Raw genomic sequence first — 23678 nt, 5'->3', positions numbered from 1 at the left:
TTTCCATTCAATACCCGAAGGCAGCATTCAGGAGAATTGCCTTTTTCCGAACCCTCCTGAACTTGAACATTTTACGTTGTTCTACGTAATGCCACATCTCCAGTAGCTAAAGAGTTCGAGTCGCACCCGAAAATAGCTGATCTACAAGCTCTCAACACTCGTGCACGTGACGTGTTGTGAGCTTTTAGATCAGCTATTTTTGCCATTTTGGGCCTTTTAGGGCATTTCAGCCCCTGCCTCTCCAACATTCTCTGCACATCCCCGAGTTTAAGGAATCAAGGCCAGTTACAGGCTTAGTATGCAAACAGTCTTAAGACTCTGGCCTAGTGGTCCAGGCGCATGCCACATATAGGCTTTGGCCTATATGTGGTGGTCGTGTGTCCCGTTCATGATGACCTTTGCTGCATGTATCTCCCCTTCTCTCTTAGCCTGGCGCACTTCTCTCTCTCCCTCTTTGCTGTCCATACATCTTCACTTGAAAGACGGAGAAATACCAAAGCAGGCCCAAAACTAACTTCAGATGAAACCAGGAAACAGTCTGTGAAGTAGTCAGAGGCTACAACCACCACCGCCACTGCTATGCTATGTAGGCTGGCCTGAGCTGCAGATACCAACACCACCAACACATGCAGTGTGAGTGTCTGGAGGGTCAGCAGCACAACTAACTGACTCACTACTTTCCAAGTTTCCATGTCTGTGGGGAATCTTAACAAACCCTTTGGAATCCAGCTCAACCCACTTAAACCAGAGGTTTAACAATTCTTAAAAGTCACTGTAAACATTAAGTTTAATTATGACACCACATCGAATGTTATATTTCCAGCTGATTTTGATTGTCCATAGGATATACAAAAACAATGTTTATTTTGTAATATTTTCAGGATGTAATCATTACTCAATAGCAATAACCCACCAATCTCCCACAGTCCCTGCACAATCAGAGCTACAGTTTGAATGAATGGAGAATTATGTACAGGATGCAATTTGTATGTGAGTCGACTTAATTTGACTAAACTTCTTTTCTTTTTTTAACAGAACAAAACGCTTTCAAACTTATGCCAGTGTGCCAGTGATCACCCTCCCGTGCCACTTTTAACTTAAGGTTGTTTCTTAACCTTTTTAATTTCATGGACCCCCCCCCCCATACATTAGGCCAAAGGGGGGTCCCCTTTGTTTAATCTCTGGGACCCCACTCTACATTGTAAAATGATCAGTGTTAATTTGGAATACAGGTCCATTTGATCCATCTGTACACTCTCGGAACTACAGACATGTAAGGTTCCATTTGGAGTGGACCCCTGGTGGTCCCCGGGCCCCATGTTGAGAACCAGTGGACTATAGTGCCTACAGTTAAGACAAGACAAAATGCTACTCTCTAAATACAATGTAAAACAAAGTGCAGAACCGTTGCTATATCAATATGTCTCAAACCTAACCTATGGCCTAAATATTTAATATAGATTAATATTTCATATATTATATTTGATAAAAGTAGTTTTGAAGTGTCCCCGAGGTGACATGCAGAAAAAATTACATCTCAGTTAAAGTCATACGTTAACTACTTACTGTGTATATGATATTTCATACTTCGTTGTGAATGGAATTGTGAAAATAGCTGATCTAACGCTCCACCCGCTTCAAATGTTATCAACCTGTAATCACCAGTAGGTTACTTATCTCTTGAATACCAATCGAGCAAGCAGGCTCCCCTGGAGCCTACTGGCTGCGATTAGGAAACTTACTGCTGCCGAAGCGAAAACACTGTGAAACTGACTTACGTGGCCGGTTAAGACTGATATGAGGTTAGGGGACTTACGTGGCCGGTTAAGACTGATATGAGGTTAGGGGACTTACATGGCCGGTTAAGACTGATATGAGGTTAGGGGACTTACATGGCCGGTTAAGACTGATATGAGGTTAGGGGACTTACATGGCCGGTTAAGACTGATATGAGGTTAGGGGACTTACATGGCCGGTTAAGACTGATATGAGGTTAGGGGACTTACGTGGCCGGTTAAGACTGATATGAGGTTAGGGGACTTACATGGCCGGTTAAGACTGATATGAGGTTAGGGGACTTACATGGCCGGTTAAGACTGATATGAGGTTAGGGGACTTACATGGCCGGTTAAGACTGAGGTTTGGGTCTGAGGGTTAAAGTGGGACGTCTCCGTGTTTCCTAATCACAGCCAGTAGGTTCAGGAGAGCCTGCTTGAGTGATAAGTATTAAGTAACCTACTAGTGATTATCGGTTGATTTTCACTTGAATCTGCTAGATCTACAGGCTCACGTGTCACATCGCATTGTCTGCTTAGTTGTAGATAAGCTTTTTTTATGTTGACATTTTTTTAAAGCTTCCCTCCTATAAGGACATGCTTCAAATAGGGATTGATTATTAATTGATTATTTCCTTATTATTCATAATCCATTAAATCGATTAGTTGGATCAAATGTTGCACCCCTACTCTGGTTGCAAGCTCTGTTTTCCATACAGGGTGATATAACATTCTGGCCATATTATTGATGGTGAACAGAGTCAACAGACTGACCTCAAGCTAGTCAGAGTAGTTTTATTTCTATTTATCGTTTGAATCCATTAAGACCGGGAAGGTATCTGACTGTGTCACTTCACACTTCACACAAATCTTTGAATAAACAGTATTCTTTTAAAGCGAACATTTTTAACTCAAATCTTTGCATCTTAAGGGGTCCCTGGAACAAATATATTTTGAGATGGGGGTCCTTGACCGAATACATGAAAGGGGTCCTCGACATGAACAAGTTTGAGCACCACTGACATAGAAACATACGTTTTTATGATAACTGTCTTCTTTACTTCTGTCTACACAAAATCTCCCAAACATAGCCGATCTACAAGCTGATAGCTCACAGTGAACTTGTAGATTGGCTATTTTTGGCTAATGTTCCCTCGAGAATATGGATGCTGGGATTCAAGTTCAAGTTTGTTTGCTAAAGCAGTACCTAAATGCAGCTTGGGGAAATCTACCTACTGTATGTACGTGCACACAATAAGAGGCACGTGCGCACGCATGCATGCACACACACAGCCACCGCAGTCTCTACTGAATACAGAATTGTACTGTCACCATGTCATGGATTTGTAATAGCTTAAGCTTTACCTGGAGACTTCAACGTCTGAATATGTCACAAGACATAACTGCAGCCCACGGATCACGCAGCATGCTGTGGGGGAGTTATTTTAGGTTCACATTGAGAACAGCGGCGGCATGCAAAGTTACTGTATGCACACACCAACCGAAAGACCTGTCTCTGGTTGGAATAGAATGCTTACAAGTCTCAATATACCATTATATCTGTAGTGGATAACAACACGTGTGATCTCCCTGCACAAAAAGCACACAAGAATGACTGTTTTTGTTCAATTTGGACCTAAAAAGATGGGGGGTTGCAAGGCTCAGCAAAGCTCATGAATGTATAACTTAAAATATAAAGAAAATGATACCAGCACAATGTAGCACAAATCCAGCACTAAAGAATGACAACAATTTAATTGTATTCATGTTTTCATCATATGGGGTATTAACTTCACTGAGGTCTCTGACATTCATACTGTATATCCGACATGACTCCGATGGCAACACTAGGCCTGTCACAATTATTCCATAATCGTTTAATCTCAATTATTTTTACATAATCTCAATTATCTTTACATAATCGTCAAACGTTTCCATGTGGAAAAATGTCCATACATTTTTTTTCTTCTCCAAAAATAGCAGTTCTACAAGCTTAAAATATAAAAAAAGTTATTTATGATATCTGCCCTGTGCAATTTGTGATTACGAAGCCTAAAATGCAAACAGAAATAAAAATTGTAACGTTACAATATTTAATGCAAAAAAACAATTAAATCGTTAATCACAATTGTGTGACATTTAATGGTCAACCCTAGGCAACACTGCCAACACTGTCTGTCTGTCTCTGCCTCATCCCTTTCCCAGGGAAATACCAAACAACAGGGGTCTCCGAGGACCATAAGGCACAGACCCCCCCATTTGATATTTATTAATTTATTTTAATCTCTGGGGAGGGACCCAATCTACAGTGTAGTAGTGGAACCAAATGGACTCGTAACTGTCAATTTAGTTCAATTATTTTGTACAGTCTCAAGACTTTACAGACATTCAAGTGTCTTATGCCACGTCTTTATGCCACTAGTATAAGTGGTTCTGAAAGGACTCCAGGGGGTCTCCAACAAAATGATTGATAGTATAGGAACCAAGTGGACCCTTACACTATGTAACTCAAAGTGTACAATTAGAACAAATTTGTTTCCAATTGTAATAATGCTAATACAAATAATAATGGATTGCATTTTTACAGCGCTCATTTTTACAGCACTCAAAGCGCTTTACAGCGGTCCATTCATTCATACATTGGGAGGTGAAGCGGCGAACAGTCAACGTCAGCGTCCTCACTTCCCACATTCACACATGCAACCACTGGGAGCAATTCAGGGTTCAGAGTCTTGCTCAAGGACACTTCCACACTAACTCTCGGGGAGCCCGGGATCGAACCGGGAACATTGCGGTTGCCAACAGGCTGTTCTACTGGCCACTCTACCCCTGAGCCACTGCCGCCCTCAGTTGTACACTCTTAAGAGTTAAATTAACACTGTAACACTGTAATTTAACAGTATAGATTCCGTCCAAGAGATAAAAACCCCTATCAAAATGGGAGTCTAATGCATATCGAACTGGGGGTCCTTGAAATGAAAAAGACTCTGAATCATTGCTGTACTGCAGCTCATCCCTTCACCGAGACACACCGTATTGATGGATCAAACCAACACACTGCTGAGTCACTTGTTATGCTAACAGGCATGAATCTGTAGACTGTGTAATCTGTAAATATACAATGTGATAATAATATAAGATGGCTCGGCCATCCATACAATAAACTACACTGACTCCCAGTCCCAGGTGCTGGACAGAAGAACGGGTGAAAACTGAGAAAAATCACCAGACTTTCCACACCGGAGGAAAGCATGGTCTGTGTTACTAAATCGCCCGTGTGATCCGGTCTAGGCGTGGTCTGGACCGGATGATTAAAAACTTAAAAGAAATGACAAACCTCTGCATTTCTTTGTTTTGGTCATCCCACCCAACCACCAATAGAGTTATGGTCCCACTTCCACCTGTTTGTTTTTAGTTTCGCTAGTCGCTACGAGTTGGAATAAAAGATGGATAATACCAAACAAACTATTCCAAGAAGTACTTGAAGAAACTTGTCCGATCCATACGCCACAATGGCCACATCAAGGCTTCTATTGGGTAGGCCCTAAAACTATGATGCAGGGAAATATTTTTAGTAAATCTGATTCCGGTTTGGGGGGTTCCGTCCTGATGACCACAAAGCAGACTGCAATATAACGTAAATTATCATCTGCTTCCGACCGGATCATAAACCCGAAATGGTATGCCTCACAGGCTACAAAATATAGAGTCCACACACACACTGGTCTAGGAAGGAGCTAGAGACACTCACATGTAAACCTATATAATAATAGAATAAATATAATCCACGGGAACATGATCCAGTGTGCACAGGCAGACTCTATTTGACTATTGGTGAATATCCCATGCATTCAAACACCAGTGAATTAGTACGGCAAACATTTCGACCTCATTGGGTAAATACATTCTAATACAATGTTAATAATGTGCTGGAGCTCAGTGTAAATGTTGAAACCTTTTCTTTTGTATTAAAGGTTTTACACAAATCTTAAATCATGAATGAATACCTATCGTAGTACAAAGGTATTCAAACGACATTCTTCACGGCTAAGCTCCAGCTTCTATAAAAAGGTAATATAAAAGAATGTATCAAATGGTGGTGATGCATATCAAACTGGGAGTGCTTGAAATTAAAAAGGTTGAGAATGACTGCTATTAACAGACACGAGACAGACAGACAATGACCTCATCTGTTACCTCTGTCCTCACACCTCCCTGTCGGAAAGTAACTAAGTACATGTACTCAAGTAGACAAGTACTGTACTTTGAGGTTTACAATTTTCCTATTTGTGACTTCACTGGAGTATTTCCAATTTTCAACACTTTTACTCCACTACAATTATTTGAGAACTTCAGCTCTATATACATTTGAAAATAGACGATCTACAAGCTCACAATGCGTGGCGATTGTGAGCTTCTAGATCTGCTATTTTCAAAAGATCTTTGTATAAATTGTATACATTTGAAAACTTGTGAAATGGGACATTCTGCATAATGAGTACTTCCTACTTTCGGTACTTTACGTATACATTTTGATACCAACACTTTTGTACTTTTACTCAAGTAAATTTTGAATTCTGGACGTTTACTTGTTTTAACAGAATATTTCTACCTTGCAGTATTGATACTTTCACTTAAGTAAAAAATGTGAGCACTTTTTTCCCCCCCACCACCTCCCTGTGGTCACGGCAGAGAGCTTCCTTCACATCATGGCGACATTCGTTTGGAGAAGGTCTGAATGCGCCCAGAGATGAGACATCGATCCTCAGCCTGGCTAATCAATGGACCTGGCCTATTCAGAGAGGACGTGACCAATCAATAGTGTTTCAGTAGGAGCTCCTTGTCATAACAGCCATCACACACACGTCTACTGGACTGGAATGAAAACTAGACTTGAACAGCACAGACTGGTTGGAATGCGACGGAATGGAACAAAAACCAAGAATAGATCAACAAAAAGGGCTGAACAAACTGCAACAGAGCAGGACGGTAGCCGGTACACAAGAAGGACCGTTTTGTTTTGTTTTTTGAGGCCCCCCCCCCCTTCACACATGCGCGCATTAATGCATGAACACACGTACCTACTACCGACACACTATATACTTTTTGTACAACGAAAAAAGCTAAATAAATACCAGCTCTACAAGCTCTGGCAGGCTCTGTGTGCAGATTACTCTTGCTGTGTTGAGCTGGTATTTTGGCCTTATTTTGGATTATTTCTAAACCATCTAACCATGTAAATAATGGCATGGCCAAAATAGGGATGCCAGGTTCAAAGTGGATGAAAACACGTTATTATTTTTGTGCAGCACGTTTAAAATCACTCCAAACAGACAATGGTGCACGGACCCTACACAATAAAAGCGCAGATGTTGAAGCCAGTGGTGGAAAGTAACTAAGTACATTTCTTCAAGTGCTGTACTTAAGTACAACTTTGAGGTATTTGTACTTTAGTATTTCCAATTTCCAATACTTCCAGACTTTTACTTGTAACAAGAGTATTTCTACATTGCAGTATTGATACTTTTACAAAATGTGAGTACTTTTTCCACCACTGGAAACAACACTGATTTGCATGACTAACAATGCTGATTGACACAGGTGTCGCAGCAGTTCGGGCATGTCATGTGTCCTGAATTTTGCCACTGAATGCCCGCAGCTCGAACCGGACAACGCTGGGAGAAAAACAGAATAGAAACTGGCCAATGATGTCCTCAAAGAGAGAAATGCCAAGTGTGGCAGATATGTAGGCCAACCTTCCAAGTTCCAAGCATATTGGCATTGTATTAAACCTGGCCCAGACCCTATATGCCCATATTGCTTGTGAGAACATGAATCAACCATGAAGTAGCCAATAAAATATCTCTGGAAAAACAATCTTTTGACAAGTGACAACCTTTTAGGGGTGAAGATTTGCAATCTAAAATGAATTTACACTGGATGCAGCCGTTCTTTCACAGCGTATAAATGTAAATTCATAACAAGTGCTACAATTACCCAGACTCCCCCTGTGTCAGTCTGACACTGGTGGAAAAACGCTTGATTGGATCTAAAAAAAAAAGAAGAAAGAAATTCATTTAAAATAATATAGAATGCAGACGATCAACCGGTACATCTAGCCTTAAACATCACATACAGTAAACGACTGCGGCCACACTTTGGTGCGACATGCCGTAAAGGAGAAGTACAGTAGCAGCATAATGTGTCACGGGACAAGGAGAGCCCTAACTCTACTCAGCGTAGCATGTGAGAGGTGCCTGCAGTCGTCAGGTCAGCTGTGTGGACTGTGGAGGTATTTTAAGCTTATTATGGCGGAAAAAGCTAAAACAGCCAAATGCAATGCATGCCGTGTTAAACTGTTAATTAAGTTAATTCTGAACTGGGTAAGACTGCCTTTCATCATTATGCCCCTCACACGTGGAACTGTCTACAATCTGTTTTAAAACTGAAGAACTTGATTTCACTTGATCGATTTAAAAGTCTTGTAAGGAATAATCTGACATATAGCTGTACTGAATGGGCCTTTCTGTGTGGAGTTTGCATGTTCTCCCCGTGTCCCCTAGGGTAGGTACCCTCACATGTTCTCCCCGTGTCCCCTAGGGTAGGTACCCTCACATGTTCTCCCCGTGTCCCCTAGGGTAGGTATACCCTCACATGTTCTCCCCGTGTCCCCTAGGGTATAGGTACCCTCACATGTTCTCCCCGTGTCCCCTAGGGTAGGTACCCTCACATGTTCTCCCCGTGTCCCCTAGGGTAGGTACCCTCACATGTTCTCCCCGTGTCCCCTAGGGTAGGTATACCCTCACATGTTCTCCCCGTGTCCCCTAGGGTATAGGTACCCTCACATGTTCTCCCCGTGTCCCCTAGGGTAGGTACCCTCACATGTTCTCCCCGTGTCCCCTAGGGTAGGTACCCTCACATGTTCTCCCCGTGTCCCCTAGGGTAGGGGACACGGACACGGACAACTGCAGATATCCTGGACTCTAAACTGCCTCCGCCTGGCCAGCCAGATGGAGGGGAAAGGAACTGGTTGGAATAATGTGTTCCTTCCATGTTCTACGTCCAACCAGGGAAACGTCCCTCTGTCAGATGAAAAGAAGCGGCTTGGACTCCTCATGCATTTTCATGAGATCAGTCCGTTGCTCTCCCCAGGTTGGCAGAGGAAGTGTAGAGCACAGGATTACATTAGATAATTGACACTGTGTAAAAACATGGGTTACAAAATCATGGGATAGAATTTTAAAAGAAAGAATGGCCAGTTTAAAGATTTCAAATTTCAAATTTCAGATTTCAAAATAATCTTCTGAAAATAGCAGATCTACAAGCTTATCTGCATTTTTCTAATGTATAGGGCTGAAGTGGGTAATGTAGGCCTATGTTTTGTAATATTAATAAAAAGTAACTAATAACAAAAGTTTTCAATAGTGGTAGTAAATAGTACAATATTTACCTCTGAGATGTAGTGGAGTAGAAGTAAAAGTATTTAAATTTGGAAATAGTCCAGTAAAGAGATATATTGTGTATATCACAGATTTTTCTATTGGCATTAAAATGATGAATTAAAAAGATGAATAGTGCAGGTAGAAGGCACAATCCACTGTAAATGAGGGTGGCCATAAGGGGGATAATGTTAAATGATGAAGTGAGTTGGGAATTGCCATTGCACCCATTAGTTAAGCATTTATCAAATGTCTTAGACAAGTAGAATTACGATGGGCTTTGCCTTGTACATTATTTAGGCCCTTCATTCATGTGTGTGTACTGTAGGTAAGACAGTGGTTCTTAAATGTGGGGCTTGGGGACCCCCAGGGGTCCTTGAGGGCGTTTCGGGTCCCCAGCTAAATTAGTTAAGCATCAAAATCAGCTAAACCAGTTTAACCGTATTTTAAACTTTTACACAACTATTCGAAAATGGCCGATCTAAAAACTCATCATAACCTGTGTGACGTGTTGTGAGCTTGTAGATTGCTAAAATATATTTTTTATATCTATATCTCTACACACTTTGGATGTGTATCCAAGTAACAACGTCACTGTCCGCCCCTCTTCCATTGTGATTGGACGGCTGGATAAAAGGTGACCGGGATGAGTGTAGATCAGCATACCATATTACCATATATAGAGGCCTCAGGAGGAGAAAGAAAAAACACTATGTGGCCTCAAGGTAGAGCTAACAAGGTGAATGAATGACATCACCACCCACACATACAGCATCAACACAGTTCCGTATGCAACAGCGATGGATCCTTGAAGGACAGGTGGGCGGAGGTAACGGTAAGCAGCCTTGGGGATCAACGGTTCCTGAGCCATGTGGCCCTTGGGTCAGGAGGAGGTTTTCTTTTTGAGCCCAATGCAAAAAATAAAATAAAAGCCTGGGTACTGAGGCTAGTTTCCTTAGCGGGAGGCAGCTTTATGTACGACATTAACTTTTTGCATTTTAAATTAACTAACTGTAAGTTGGTTTTGGTGAATACATGTTTGAATATTAGTTGAATATTCTCAGTTTACAAGTTAATAGCCCTAGAATATCTGTGATCTAACAAACATTTCATGTATTCCAAATACACAGCCATAGATCGTTTCTTTCCGCGCACGGTTAGCAAACTGACCTTGTCGGCATTTCAACTGCGTGTGTTGTGCACTCACCTAATAATTAATTCCTAAGGCTTGGAGTCGTTTCATATTAATTTGAAAGTACTGGCATAAAACTTATATTTAGTAAAATATCTCTACTTTTCCACGAGCTGCACACGGACGACATTCTCTCCAGCGAGGGGCACAGAATGAGCGCAGGCAGGACTGAGAACATACCAACAATGTATGGGCCACATAAAAATAGGTGGTGTGATCAATTACAACCTGTCAATTGTGTGGCCTAAACGTTCGTGCTTCCCAAAAGAAGCGTTTGTGCTTCCAAAAAGTTTTCATATTTTCAGTCCAGGTTTTCCTCGTGTAAAAGTGGTGATATTTTACTTAAAACACGTTCTCTGCCAGAATTCAAATTGATATGAAACTAGAGCACAATATCTGACTCCAAATCTTAGGAATGAATTACTGGGTGGGTACAAACTACAAACGCTGTAGTACAAACGCATTGCTACAAGTTTAAATGCCGACATGGTCAGTCTGCTAAACGTGCGTGGATAGGACCAATCTATTGCTATGTATTTGGAATAAATGAAATCTATGTAAGATCAGACATTCTAGGGCTATTACCAATATTGGAAAGGTGATTATTAGGAAAGCCAGACAATAATGCCAGACAATATTCTTGGCTGCTAGGAGTGAAACCAGGAGGTACAATTTTGAACCACTTGTCCGGAAAGATTTATTACAAGCGGACAAGCCTTAATGTCAATTAATGCCCTGCATTAGGTACCATTTTTACCCACTGGGCCTCGGCCGGGAATTGAACCCCAGACCTCCCAATCTGAGGAGGGATAGCTAACGCTAGCTAGGCCACTGAGCTGGTGGGTAATTCATGCACAGAAATATGTGCACAGATTTGAAGAAATCTGGATATCTTCCTTCTTGGCCCACTGGCAGCATACAAGCAGTTTGGTGCCGATTGGTCCAGCACTTTGCAAGATTAGCACACACGCATGCGCACCAAGTAAGGGGTTTCCAGATATTTAAAAGCTTGTTTCACAAACAGCACAACCGTAGGGTCTCTCTTATCATTATTTACCATGGCGGCTCTTTACCACAAGACAAATTAAACATAGTACCTGAGATTATATATATATGGTGCAGGACGTTAATCAAGGCGCAACATTGTTCAACATATGTATAATACCTCAGTGATAAAGAGCAACGTGTAGGTAGGGCCTCAAGAGAGGGGGAGAATCCTGATCTTTGGACCTCAAGATATACTGCTGCTATACTTCAAATGACACACTCACACTCACACACTCACACACACACACACACACACACACACACACACACACACACACACACACACACACACACACACACACACACACACAATTATATACCCTTAGCGCGATTCCTGTAGCTGCTTCTATACTATGCTAATCCTGGGGGAGAGATGATAATTTGCTATTTGACGTCTGGGTCGTCCATACTGCAAGGTCAGACGGAGCCTGTGTGTGTCAGCCTCTCTCTCTCTCTCTCTCTCTCTCCCCCTCCCTGACTCTGACAGATGGTTGCCTGACATCACCCACCAGTTCAGTCAGCCTTTATTACTTTACATCTCTGACACTGTTCTCCTCTTCATGGGGGCTTTCTTTACCAAGATATGTCCTTTCTCCATTCAAGGGGTTTTTTATCTTGCTGACTTGTCTTCACATATCGTTCTACGACTGAACCGCAAATGAATGAACCTGCGAACATCACACTACTATAGTAACCTTGCTCTGAGGAGGGAGGCTGCCTTTTGTTTCTATAGCAGGAAGCTCTGATCGTTCCATCTTGGAAACGGATGACTGCAACGCAGAGCACATCATCACGAGACTCCCTCTCTGGCGCAAATGGCCATCTTTGATCTGACTACTGCCTTCCGGTTGTCATGGTGAAAAACCTATAAAAGAAAAAGGCTGCTAAAAAAAGAGACTGTTCACAAATGTTACTGTAACTCAAGAACAGCCTTTCAAAGCGTTCACGGCCGTTCATCCATCCTGCATTTAAATCACGAGCTTCAGTAAAAATAAGAGGTCTGGCGATGTGTTTTTATCCAAGTGACCTTCAAACATAGCATTGCAAACAGAACACAACGAGGCTGGTAGGATAAATCCCTGAGCTAAAGCACGCAGGTTTTGAAGGTTAGCTGAGGTATATACCCAACCACAGGCTCTCCTCATTCCAATGACTATCCAAAAATGACTCAGTTCTAACATTCCTCTGGTTTTACACGAACCACCCACCATTTTATCTTGGATGATTTTCTTTTTGCTGGTCTAGGATTGTCGCAGACAGACAGACGTCACATTATCTGTGTCGATGTAAAATGTAATGCAGATCAAACTGCAAATCTAACAGAAGTCAAGAAGAAGGTTGTCCTGGGAGGGAGCTCAAGCTTTCTGGGTGGATAAGGGGTGGAAACAGACAGACATGCATGGTTAGGATTCACTGTCAGGCTATTGCTCAACCTGTTTTAGTATAGTCACCTCACTTGGCTGCTCTCTCTTCTCTCTCCCTCTCCCTCTCTCTCTCTCAGGGCTGACAGAATTATCTTCTGCATCAGAGCAGAGGCTGGGCCAAACGTTACACACACAGACAGACAGAGGAATCCATTTTCACACAGCAGCGGGACCTACTGTGGCTAAGGAGACACAACCAGTCACACAAGAGTATCAGTGGCATGTATGACCATCCACCATTTTGTGCTCCTCAAGGTCTCAGCAGGCTGGCCAACCTGTTCCCCTCCCTGTCCTGTTTCAGCCAAGAGGAGTTGCCTCTGCTCGCTGCTGCTATCTTGTTACACAGATGGAACTGTTTAGCTTTAAGAACACAGAGACCTGGGCAAGCAACCTCCCTCTCATTGGTTCCTCTACTAGGTTTGGCTTGTCGTGGCAGCCAGCGAAAGCAGAACTGTGAACTGCGTTCGGTACAAAGACAGCGACCAATACTGTGTGTGTGTGTGTGTGTGTGTGTGGGGGGGGGGGGGGCTTCTCTTTTCATCGCTAGCTGCAGACGATCTTCTCAAGAGATCTCAGCATGACTCCAAATATGGCGCTATGGATCAATCCCCCCTTTGGGTTACTGTGGTTTAAAGCAGAGCTTCAAGGAGATATCTGCACAAAGGTTCTACAGCAAAAGGACTCAGCCCTGTATGACGCAATGTTTCTGTGTACACATTTTTAAACAGGTTCTTCATACATTCTAATAGCCTCAGAGGTGGAGGGGAAAAAAACTATTCATACATTAAAAGAAAACACAAATAGACAAAGCTCAAAATGAACCCAGCAACATAGTTAAGTAAATATTCCATGCCATAGAAAATGGCTAACTAATTGCAAGCCTCTGGCAACATACATTTATTATATTTTGTTTGTCCAAATCTGTATGGGAATAGGTATTTTGGTTGTCTCAATAGGTTTTCTTTCCTTAAGCTTAAAGAGAGAAATAGAAAAGGTACCTAGTTCAGCATGAAAAAATAAAACTGTTGCTATTGTATTGTACGTTTTTCCACAGCATAATTCTCTTTGTATATTCCTCGTAGTCCGAACACAAAACACAGGACCATGGACTAAACCAAGTGGGATTGAAAAGAGACACAGCTGAAGGACAGGTCTGGAGAGAAACCAGGAAGTGTTTTTCCACAAGGACAATTGCTCCAGGAAACCAGCAGACATTCCATGCAGCGATGAAGCCCATCTCTCACAGAGCACCGTTTCCTGGAGGCAAAGCTGCTGTTGTCTCCTATGAACAGGCAACCAGGTCTATGAAAACAAGCCCAAAGGGAGCGAGTACTCACTAGGCCACATGAGCACTTCAATCTATAAACTCACAACGCCTAGCATCACGGCATGTTGTGAGCTAACTGAGCTTGTAGATCGGCTATTTTCAAAGGAATCTTGAAGAACGTGGAATATGTGGAACACAAATGTTGGGGGTCCGTGGCACAATAATTGAGGCTCGGTGGACAAATACATATTCATTTATGAGGGGTCCTTAGCATGAAAATGTTTGAAACGAACAAGCCCAAAGTAATAAGCGGACATGGCAACACTGCCCATGAATTCTAACGTAGCCTATGTCAACCTGATGGTATACAAAATTGCTGTTGGTAGGTTTAGAGTTAGTATGATCCTAAACTAGATTCCTTTTTTGTACATATTTATATTATCTCCACGTGAATGTTACTGGTCTTTTGGTTAAACGAGGCCACAATAAACGAGACCACATCCAAGCAATGACGTTAATGATATTATAAGGTTGAGTTTCTCTTCACAAAATTTAACGAATGTATAATTGGTATAATATCCATTTAATGAAGTTGTGGCTACTTTTCCTGCCAGAGAAACATATTAGCGTTAATTTGTTGTCCCTCTCTCCTGTCACACAAACTCACAAAGGCTAAGAGGTATGTTTCTTTTCAGCCTCTCCCCTTCAATAAAGTAGGCCTACATCCTCACATGCGTGTGTATAAAATATATATAAAATGATGGAGCTTTCCCAAAAACGAATATTTTAGATGCTCTGAATGTGTATGTTGTAACGTGTTAGCCTGGCATGGCCAGACTAATATCACTGTGTAGATATTAGTCTGGAATTTTGGAGTACAGACCAATCTCCCCAGGGATTTGTGTTCTTCCCGTGGCAGATTTGTCTGGTTTCCAGGCTAGTATCTTGTAACTGTACAGAAGATGGTGCATTGGTGACTTCCCTGCAACCCTGACATGCCAGTGAGTTCCTTCAGTTACAGACAGTGGGTGAGGTTACCAACTGGTCAGGATGATGAATCTCCCTCAAACTGACCAGGAAGTAAAAGAGTGGATCATAATGGGCTCTATGCACACACGCCATTTTGGAAAGTTTAAGTAGGAACTGTTATTCTGTGTACATATAGTCCATATAGACTGTGATACACACAAGACATTTGAACAAGACTGCCAGACTGGGATTAGTTTCCTTAATTTGTTTAGTTTTTTCCTAACACAATTTGCCATGTTGGTGGGTAGGAAGCGTGTTCTGTCACTGCACCATAGCGCCTCCTACAGACAGGTCGGGATACCAGTTCAACTGGGAACAGAACTGGGAGGGATGGCATGTTTTCCTCTGCACGTGCTCTGCGAGGTGTAAAGAAGCATCTGGTGAGTGGTGACTTTATGTTTATTAGAGGGGGACGCGTGGATGTAATGTCTACACTCTCCCAAGACCAGCATTAAGGGTTGGCACATGGCAGTGACAGAGGGGGACAATATAAAAACATGGGGGGGGGGGGTGGATTAAACTAAAATTGTCTAGCAACAAAAAAAACTGATAAAAGAGTTGATCAAGTTCTACCTTTGCAGTAATGCTGTTAAAGGCATAGTATGTAACTTCACTTTGCCTTGTGTTTACATAACAAAACGATAAAAGCACCCAACCGCCATTTCCCTCTTTACCTGCAGAGACACACTGCCCTAGGACTAGGTTAGCAGTTATCACTGTATTTTGGTTTGTTTTTGTAGACGCCAGGGACATTTTTGGTGAAACCAAAACAAACCATGAAAACACCTACAGTGAGTGAGTGTTTCTGCATGTAAACACCACCACACTGCTCCACTGGCTGATAACTGCTGGTACAGAGGGAAATGTTAAAAATGTGTTTTGTCATGTAAACACAGGGGAAAGGTTACACATTATGCCTTTAAAGACTGATCTGGCAGTGATCTTTTGAAACGAGTGCTTAGCCTGGAAGAGAAGAAAAAGCGAGGTTCCTTCCTCTCTAGGTGCACCGAGCCAACCTCTCGAGGTAAGTCGACAAGAGTTTGAGAAGGAAAGATGAGAGACCCATCAATATTAACTCACCACGAGACCTCCTTTCCAAGCCCTTAAATATTTAATCGTCCTCGGACAGCTCTGTTGCTTCGCATAGGCCCGAGTCAGTGGATCCCTCCCTTCTACAAGACCACTCCTGTTCCTGCTCAATGAAGGCCTTGTCCAGTGCCACCACGCTGCCCAAGGAACGGCCAGGCTCTAAAGAATTCAGGTTTTTTCCACCCCAGGCAGTGTGTGTGTGTGTGTGTGTGTGTGTGTGTGTGTGTGTGTGTGTGAGGCTGACAGAGGTGCTTTACTGTATCTTGTAAGGAGCAGGGGAAGGAGCCTTAACTTAACCTGTGGAACGGGTTTTTTCGATTACTTGATTTGTCCTATGAAGAAGACAATTGGCTGGACGACTGTGGGCTATCATGCTGAGTTTTTCAATTTAGGCTAAATAACGTACATGTCTGTCTGATGGAGTATATTGAAGTCATATGAAATATGTTACTTTCAATTGACAGCAAGATATAACTTTTTGTACTGGCAATTTAAGAGTAGGTGTTGCAACAGTCAACAATACAACCCGAGACTGGAAGACAAGTCACCTTGAGAGCCAATGCCTTGTTCTATTGAAACAAACTCCTAATAACAATTGCATACTGTCAGTGCTATTACTTAGTTACTACTACTTAGTTATGGAAAAATAGTAAATACCAAGATTCAAAGTGATACTACAATGACTTTGGATAGCTTCATATAACACTTATTTTAACAATAAAAGCAAAAAGCAACAGCAATGGCACAGGGGACGTCACTGAAAATCACAGCGGTAGATAGAAGTGGTTATATTATGGTGACGAGAGACTTTCTGAAATGGGGCCAGCATGTTTCTATACATGCACAAACTGCATCTGATGAGCCATGCATCATGGCAAGAATGCACTCGCTGGAGCATTTCAATTGGCTTTTGTGTGTCTCTCCAGCCTCCTCCACTGCCCCAGGTAGAGAGAAGAGTAATGCCAGATGTATACACGGTTGTATGGCGGTGTTGCGCACCGGAAATAGCAGATCTACAAGCTCACAAAGCGTTGCAAAACAACACGTTGTGAGCTTGTAGATCTGCTTGTCCGCATGCAACGAAGGATGAATCAGGCTTGGTCTTGGTGCTTGCGCTTGATGTGTGTGTGTGTGTGTGTGTGTGTGTGTGTGTGTGTGTGTGTGTGTGTGTGTGTGTGTACATGTGTTACAGGGGGAGAGGTTGTGTGTGCACGCACACATGTGTATGATACATAGAGAGAGACACACACAAGGAGACCAGAGTGTCAGAGTGAGTAATGAGCTATACAACCACTTCCTTCCACCCAGCATTCAAACCAAAGTTTTGTGACATTGTGCATTTGTTTGTTTAACTGTATGTAATGTTTTTGTTATTATTATTTTTTTAATTTGTTCTGTATTTATGGACATTTCCTGATGTTTCTTCGAATATTTTGTTTTGTATTTGTGCTGCCATGGGGATGTGGGGGGGGGGGGGGGGGGATATGTGAATAATAGCTTTGAAATTACTATTTTGTAAAGAAAAATCAATAAACATATGTTTTAAAAAAAAAGTTTTGTCTTTTTCTTTCAAAATGGTCACTTTTTAGGGCAATCCTTAGATAGATACCAAACAACAAATAGCTCTTTGATCTTTGTTTTTGTTCTAAAGTATCTTGTCTAGCGTAGCACGGGCCACGGCACCATCTCCTTAAAAATGAATACAGCAACACCTAGTATCAACTAATATTCTGGGCTACAAGTCAAGTCACCTACAGTATGACTTGGTTTAAAGTTGGCTAGACTATAGATTAGTCCAATATTTGGCCTAAAGGTTTGTCCTAATCCTGCACAATTGGTTACTGACACATCCAGTCTTAAACGGTAGGCTATGTTTACTTACTGTAAATAGGTTTTCAATGTAATGGGTCCCGGGACCCAGGGGTGGTCTTCTAAATGGGTCCCAGGGATATTTTATGAGTCCTACTTCAACAACGTTAGAGTACAGTACTGAGTACAGTATTGCATCCCAGGTCCCCCAGAGGGTGACATGATTGGGTCCTTTCTCAATTTAGTGAGTCTACGGATGCAGGAGGCAGGCTATTTGCATCACTGTCTAGGTACAGACAACAATGTAGTCAAATAATTGCACTACTTTACGCAGCCCAATTATACAAACCTGATGAGAGCATGTTGTTCACTTGACTGACTGACTCCTTCATAATGCTATTGTAGATGTAATCAAAACTTGAATACCCAAAGATGTACAGTAGGGTTTAAAAAAAACCCTACACTTTAACTGCTGACCTGAGCTGAAAAACGAAACTGGTCTGTGTCACTTCAGAAGTTGACATTCACTGGAGAACATGTGAGAGCTATGAAAGCAAACTGCATAAGTGAGAAAACGTCACGTCTACTAATATTTTTTATAATCCAAGATTTACCGGTTCCTTCAACAACAACAACTAAAAAAACATCAGACAAAAGTCCAACATTAAAACATTCAGCCCATCTGCTGAGCATACTTCACTGGAGGAAACCAACGTGTCTAGCCTGAAACCAATCTGTCAGCCATATAGCAGAATCATACCCAGTCTCCCCTATCAGCTTCTCCTTGAGAACCTGTTTGCCCTGTGACTGCCACACCACCAGGGAGAAGGGAGAGCGCCACCATTTTGATTGCTCTTCTCAGCCCTGTTGTCGCAGCACCGTGTGTCAAGCTCACTCTCCTTGTCAGCAAGATTTCACAGTGGCCAGGGGAACTGCAGAGCATAGCACAGCCATGCACACAGCAACTCTCTCTCTCTCACACACACACACACACACACACATGTATGCATGCATGCACGCAAGAGCACACAACACATGCACAGATGAAAACACACCTCCTTCACTCCAGACAAATGGGTCTGGTCTACAGAGAGAGAGAGAGAGAGAGAGAGAGAGAGAGAGAGAGAGAGAGAGAGAGAGAGAGAGAGAGAGAGAGATCTCTGGAATATAATTCCTACAGAAGTCACTGATGGTTGTACCACTGTCTGGCATACATCATTAACTAAAGTGCATTACAACTTGTGTCCTGCTGAGAGATAAACCCACTAAAATCCTGTAATAAATGTCTAAATACAACATTATAGCATTGCAGCAAGCAATATCCTTGTATTGTAATAACAGGTGTGTAGCCAGCCCAATATAAATGCATGATAATAAAAGTTGAGTTTAAAACACACACACGCGCACGCACGCACACACACACACACACACACGCACACGCACACACACACACACACTTTATGCCATAAAAACAAAAAAATATTTAAAATAGTTCCATTTGGACTTTAAATCCCTCCATCAATGTTCATACAGTGTTTGATTTCACATCTGACCAGAACTGACCCTGCAACAAGCTGGAGAGAATATTCTTGAGAATCTTCTTGAGAACTTCTACGCATAAAGTATCTACCAGTGCAATCACTCTCTCTTCCAGAATATGTGTGTGTGTGTGTGTGTGTGTGTGTGTGTGTGTGTGTGTGTGTGTGTGTGTGTGTGTGTGTGTCACTTTGTAGAACATTAACTACCTGCACGCTAAAACACTGCATTATTCAGCATTAAAATTCCCATCTCACCCATGTGTCCCTCTGCAACCACCACAGTCGCAAGGAATGTCAAATAGTATTAAGGAAGCCACAATATTACATGACATAATGTAGGTAAGTGGGTATGTGTTAGGGCACAAATGACTGAAATACGTTTTTGGACAATAAACTACTTTAACCTTGACTTTTATTCCACAATTCCATCATTTAACCCACTTTTCAGAGTTCTTCTGCCTCCACAAGCGGTCAAACTTTCAAACTAAAACCAAAAACCAAAAAAATCTAACGATTGTGGCTATTTTCAGGACCAAGAGAGTCAACCTTTGTTCTGGCGTGAGGGATCATTCCTGCCTGTCTGACTCCAGGGCTCTCCTTGGAGACTCATCTGCCTTCCACCATTTTATGGTGAAGCCCCACTATGACACTGCCTAGTGCCTACCTGACTTCAGTTCAGACCACTGACAGACAGTGTAATAATACCTAATACGCATCCAAAACACTCGACACGAGCATGCTAAAATAACCCACCAAAAAGTCACCCTGGGCTAAAAAAGAAATAGAAATCTGCCCGTCGCTATTAAGGCAGCCCTTATCTAAGATAGTTCCAAATGTGGTGGAGATCACCGTCTCAAATTGGGGGGTGTTAGGGGGGGGGGGTGTTAATTGAAGGAAAGCCGTCCGGTGGAGAGAGCGGCACATACGCACACAGTCTCCAATGGACAAGGCTCTTTCATGGTGTGTGTGTGTGTGTGTGTGTGTGTGTGTGTGTGTTCTACTACTAGTCTGGACGTGGACCAGCGGCTATGCCAGCCAGACTGGGTCGCTAATGGAGGCTCGGCTCCTACAGCAGCGCAGGAGAGGCTGGTTGGGAGAGGATAGCAGAGCAGAGTCGGTGCAATGGCTTCTCCTCTCCATGAAGCTAAAGCAAGCACACACACAACAACACGGCGCACACACACCGCCAGTGTGGGACAACAACGGACGCTAATTCCTCCCCAGAGCAGACATCTAGTCAGAATAAAGAGGAAAAACTAAACACTGAAACCAACGCGCTATCTATGGCAACAACGTCCGTTTCGCGGTGTCCATTTCCTCATGTCACTGACAACAAGCCGAGAGAAGGCGACATTGTAGCGAAGCTATAGGTTGAATATGTATTGAGAAGCTATGAAGAACCCACTTGACTTTGCCTACCATGGGTGCCAGCCAGGGCTGAGCGCTCACCCCGTGTTTGTATTGTCGCCCCGGCTGCTTCTTTCTCTCCGAAGTCGGGCTGGTCCTGAAACTAAACCGAAAAGAGGGGGGATAAGCTCTTCTTTCCAGGTCATTCACGAGGCGCTCTCCAAATTATATCCCATGATCTACCATAACGACGTTCTCGCACAGACCGCGATCAAGCCCCCATCCAAAGCCTGAAATCTCGTGGCCGAAACTGGGAAATATGGTGTTAAAAAACTCACTGGTGCGACGTTCTCCCGAAGCGATCTTCCCAAAAGTTGTCCCCGTGTGTCCTGTCCTCGTATTTCATGCGTGTGTGCCCGGTCCGGTCTAATGGATGATCGCCATCTTTCCTCCTCCTGCTTCTCCTTTGCTGCAGCTGCAGATGACCTGAGATCTGCCGTCTGTCTCTGAATAATGAGCAACCACACAGACAAGGAAGACAATCTGCAACGCAGGCTACACACAAAGAAGTTTGGGAGACTACCAAGCACCAGAGGGTGCACAAGAGTTTACGACGAGACGAGGAGGGAGCATGATCGGCGGGGTGGACATCATCAACGACTCTGTCTGAGGAGGACAAGCTCATCATCATCCTTCTCATCAACGCACACCGAAGTCAAATTGCTAAAGCAGACCCTTTTTTTTTTTTTTTTTTTTTTTTTAGATCAGCGGCTTCATCAATCCACCAGCGGACACATATGGAATGAGAATGTTATATCTATATAGGCTTTCCATATGTCTGCTGCTGCCTGCTACGTCATGGGGTTATCCACAGTTCACAGTTCACACAACTGATGATGATGATGCTGCTATACTGCTGCTTATGCACAGATCATAATAAATGTAGATAGATAGATAGATAGATAGATAGATAGATAGATAGATAGATAGATAGATAGATAGATAGATAGATAGATATTCACACAACAAATTATTATAAAAGACACATTTGCAACTACACATTTATCTAGACACAGCTGAATCAAAAAAGATATATTATGAATTCAGCCAGATCTATGTAACTGCATGAAATACTGTATAGTCTAGATATTGTGCTACATATCAAGATGTGAAAATAAAATATTTTTTTGTATTACTTACTTATTTTTTTGTCGTCAAAGTGTTTTAATTATTTTTTTCAATAAAGCATACAAAATTCACATGACTTACACAAAAGAAAAAGACAAGAAAAAACAAACAAAACACAACTAGCAGTCAAAAAAAAGGAAAGCCCCTGGACAACACCCCTCCACACTCTGTTGTTGACACTCGTGGTTATTGTATTACCTACTTATTAAGAGCTAGTAAATAATGTCTGAGAAAAGTTTGTGTGCACATTTCTCATTATATGATGAATTTATAATTGTGTTTCTGTAAAAGTTTCATAATAAAAAACCATGTGATGCTGAGGCATGTGGCTAAAATATAAGACTGAATCATGTGAATATAATTTTATATAAGGTATATTTATTATCTATTTCTCTCATATACTATAATACTACTACTACTAGTAATCAGTGGTCATCAACAGGTCTGTGTTTTTCTATCCTAAGATACTGAATGTCAAGTCTCTGGATTTTCTTCAGAATATGCATGACACTGATTTACTACGAAACTATGGCCTATGGGAGTCCAACAGTACTAGTGGTTTGCAAATGATTTATTTGCAAAGATCCCTTAACTCTGCAAATGTACAAATGTAACCAAATGTATTATTAATTATTATTATTATTATTATTATTATTATATTGTTGTGTTAGCGAAGTCTCTGTGGAACATATCCCACCAACATTCCACTGCTTGCACCTGTATTGTATGAGTAAGTGATAAAGTAACTCAATCCCAGTACTTATATATCAAAACAAAGTATACAGAATTCTCCTGGTCTTAATTCTTTCTTCTTGAGTATCTTGATGTAAACTTCAATGCACAGTATTGTGTGGTGCAGTGGTTGAAAAGTATACTCACATTATTTAGGCCTACTTAAAGTATCAATACCGCAATGTAGAAGTATGCTATTCTGTTAAGTAAAAGACTAAGTCCGATATTAAAAATGTACTTAAAATGACAAAAGTATTGGTATAAAAATGGTTGAAAGTATATGAAAGTAGAAAGTACACATTATGCTAAAATCTGAAAAAGAACTAACTAAAGCTGTCAAATAAATGTAGTGGAGTAAAAGTAAAATAAAATTTGGACCTGAGATGTAGCCTATAGTGGAGTAGAGGTAAAAGTATTGGAAATACTCAAGTAAAGTACAAAGACCTAAGAAATTGTACTATACTTTCCACCACTGGTGTGGTGTCAATATAGTATAGTAATAATAATAATAATAATAATAATAATAATAATAATGGTAATAATAATGGTAATAATAATAATAGTCATAATAAAAAAAAAAATAATAATAATAATAATAATGGTAATAATAATAATAATAATAATAGTCATAATATCCGCAGTAAGACGCCCTGGGCGAGAAGCGACCTCGCCCGACGATGCCACGGCGTGACAGTATGGAGGCGTTTTGTGACACACGGAAATGCAGGTTTTCATAGTAAATGCGACACTGGTGATAATAACAATGCTGTAACTGGAGATTATTGTAACTTAAATTTATTTT

General features: G+C 41.7%; 1 protein-coding gene across 3 annotated transcripts in view; it reads right to left on the bottom strand.

The window, feature by feature from the left end:
- The window catches only part of znf462 (zinc finger protein 462), a 65260-nt gene extending 43097 nt beyond the window's left edge, over positions 1 to 22163 (bottom strand). Inside the window, exon 1 of one of the 3 annotated variants that reach the window (XM_080756211.1) lies at positions 21295 to 22163. The gene's annotated coding sequence lies outside the window, so the exon portion shown is untranslated. Of the gene's footprint in view, positions 1 to 12904; positions 12922 to 16253; positions 16380 to 21294 lie in introns of those variants that run through there. The other 2 variants (XM_080756212.1, XM_080756213.1) reach the window with 2 other exon arrangements.
- Positions 22164 to 23678: the final 1515 nt, after the last annotated feature.

The sequence above is a fragment of the Protomyctophum bolini genome (genome assembly GCF_963924005.1).
Source record: "Protomyctophum bolini genome assembly, chromosome: 22".
In the NCBI taxonomy this organism is placed as follows: Eukaryota; Metazoa; Chordata; class Actinopteri; order Myctophiformes; family Myctophidae; genus Protomyctophum; species Protomyctophum bolini.
Note: the sequence above shows the minus strand (reverse complement) of the source record. Positions and strands in the feature narration are given on the sequence as shown.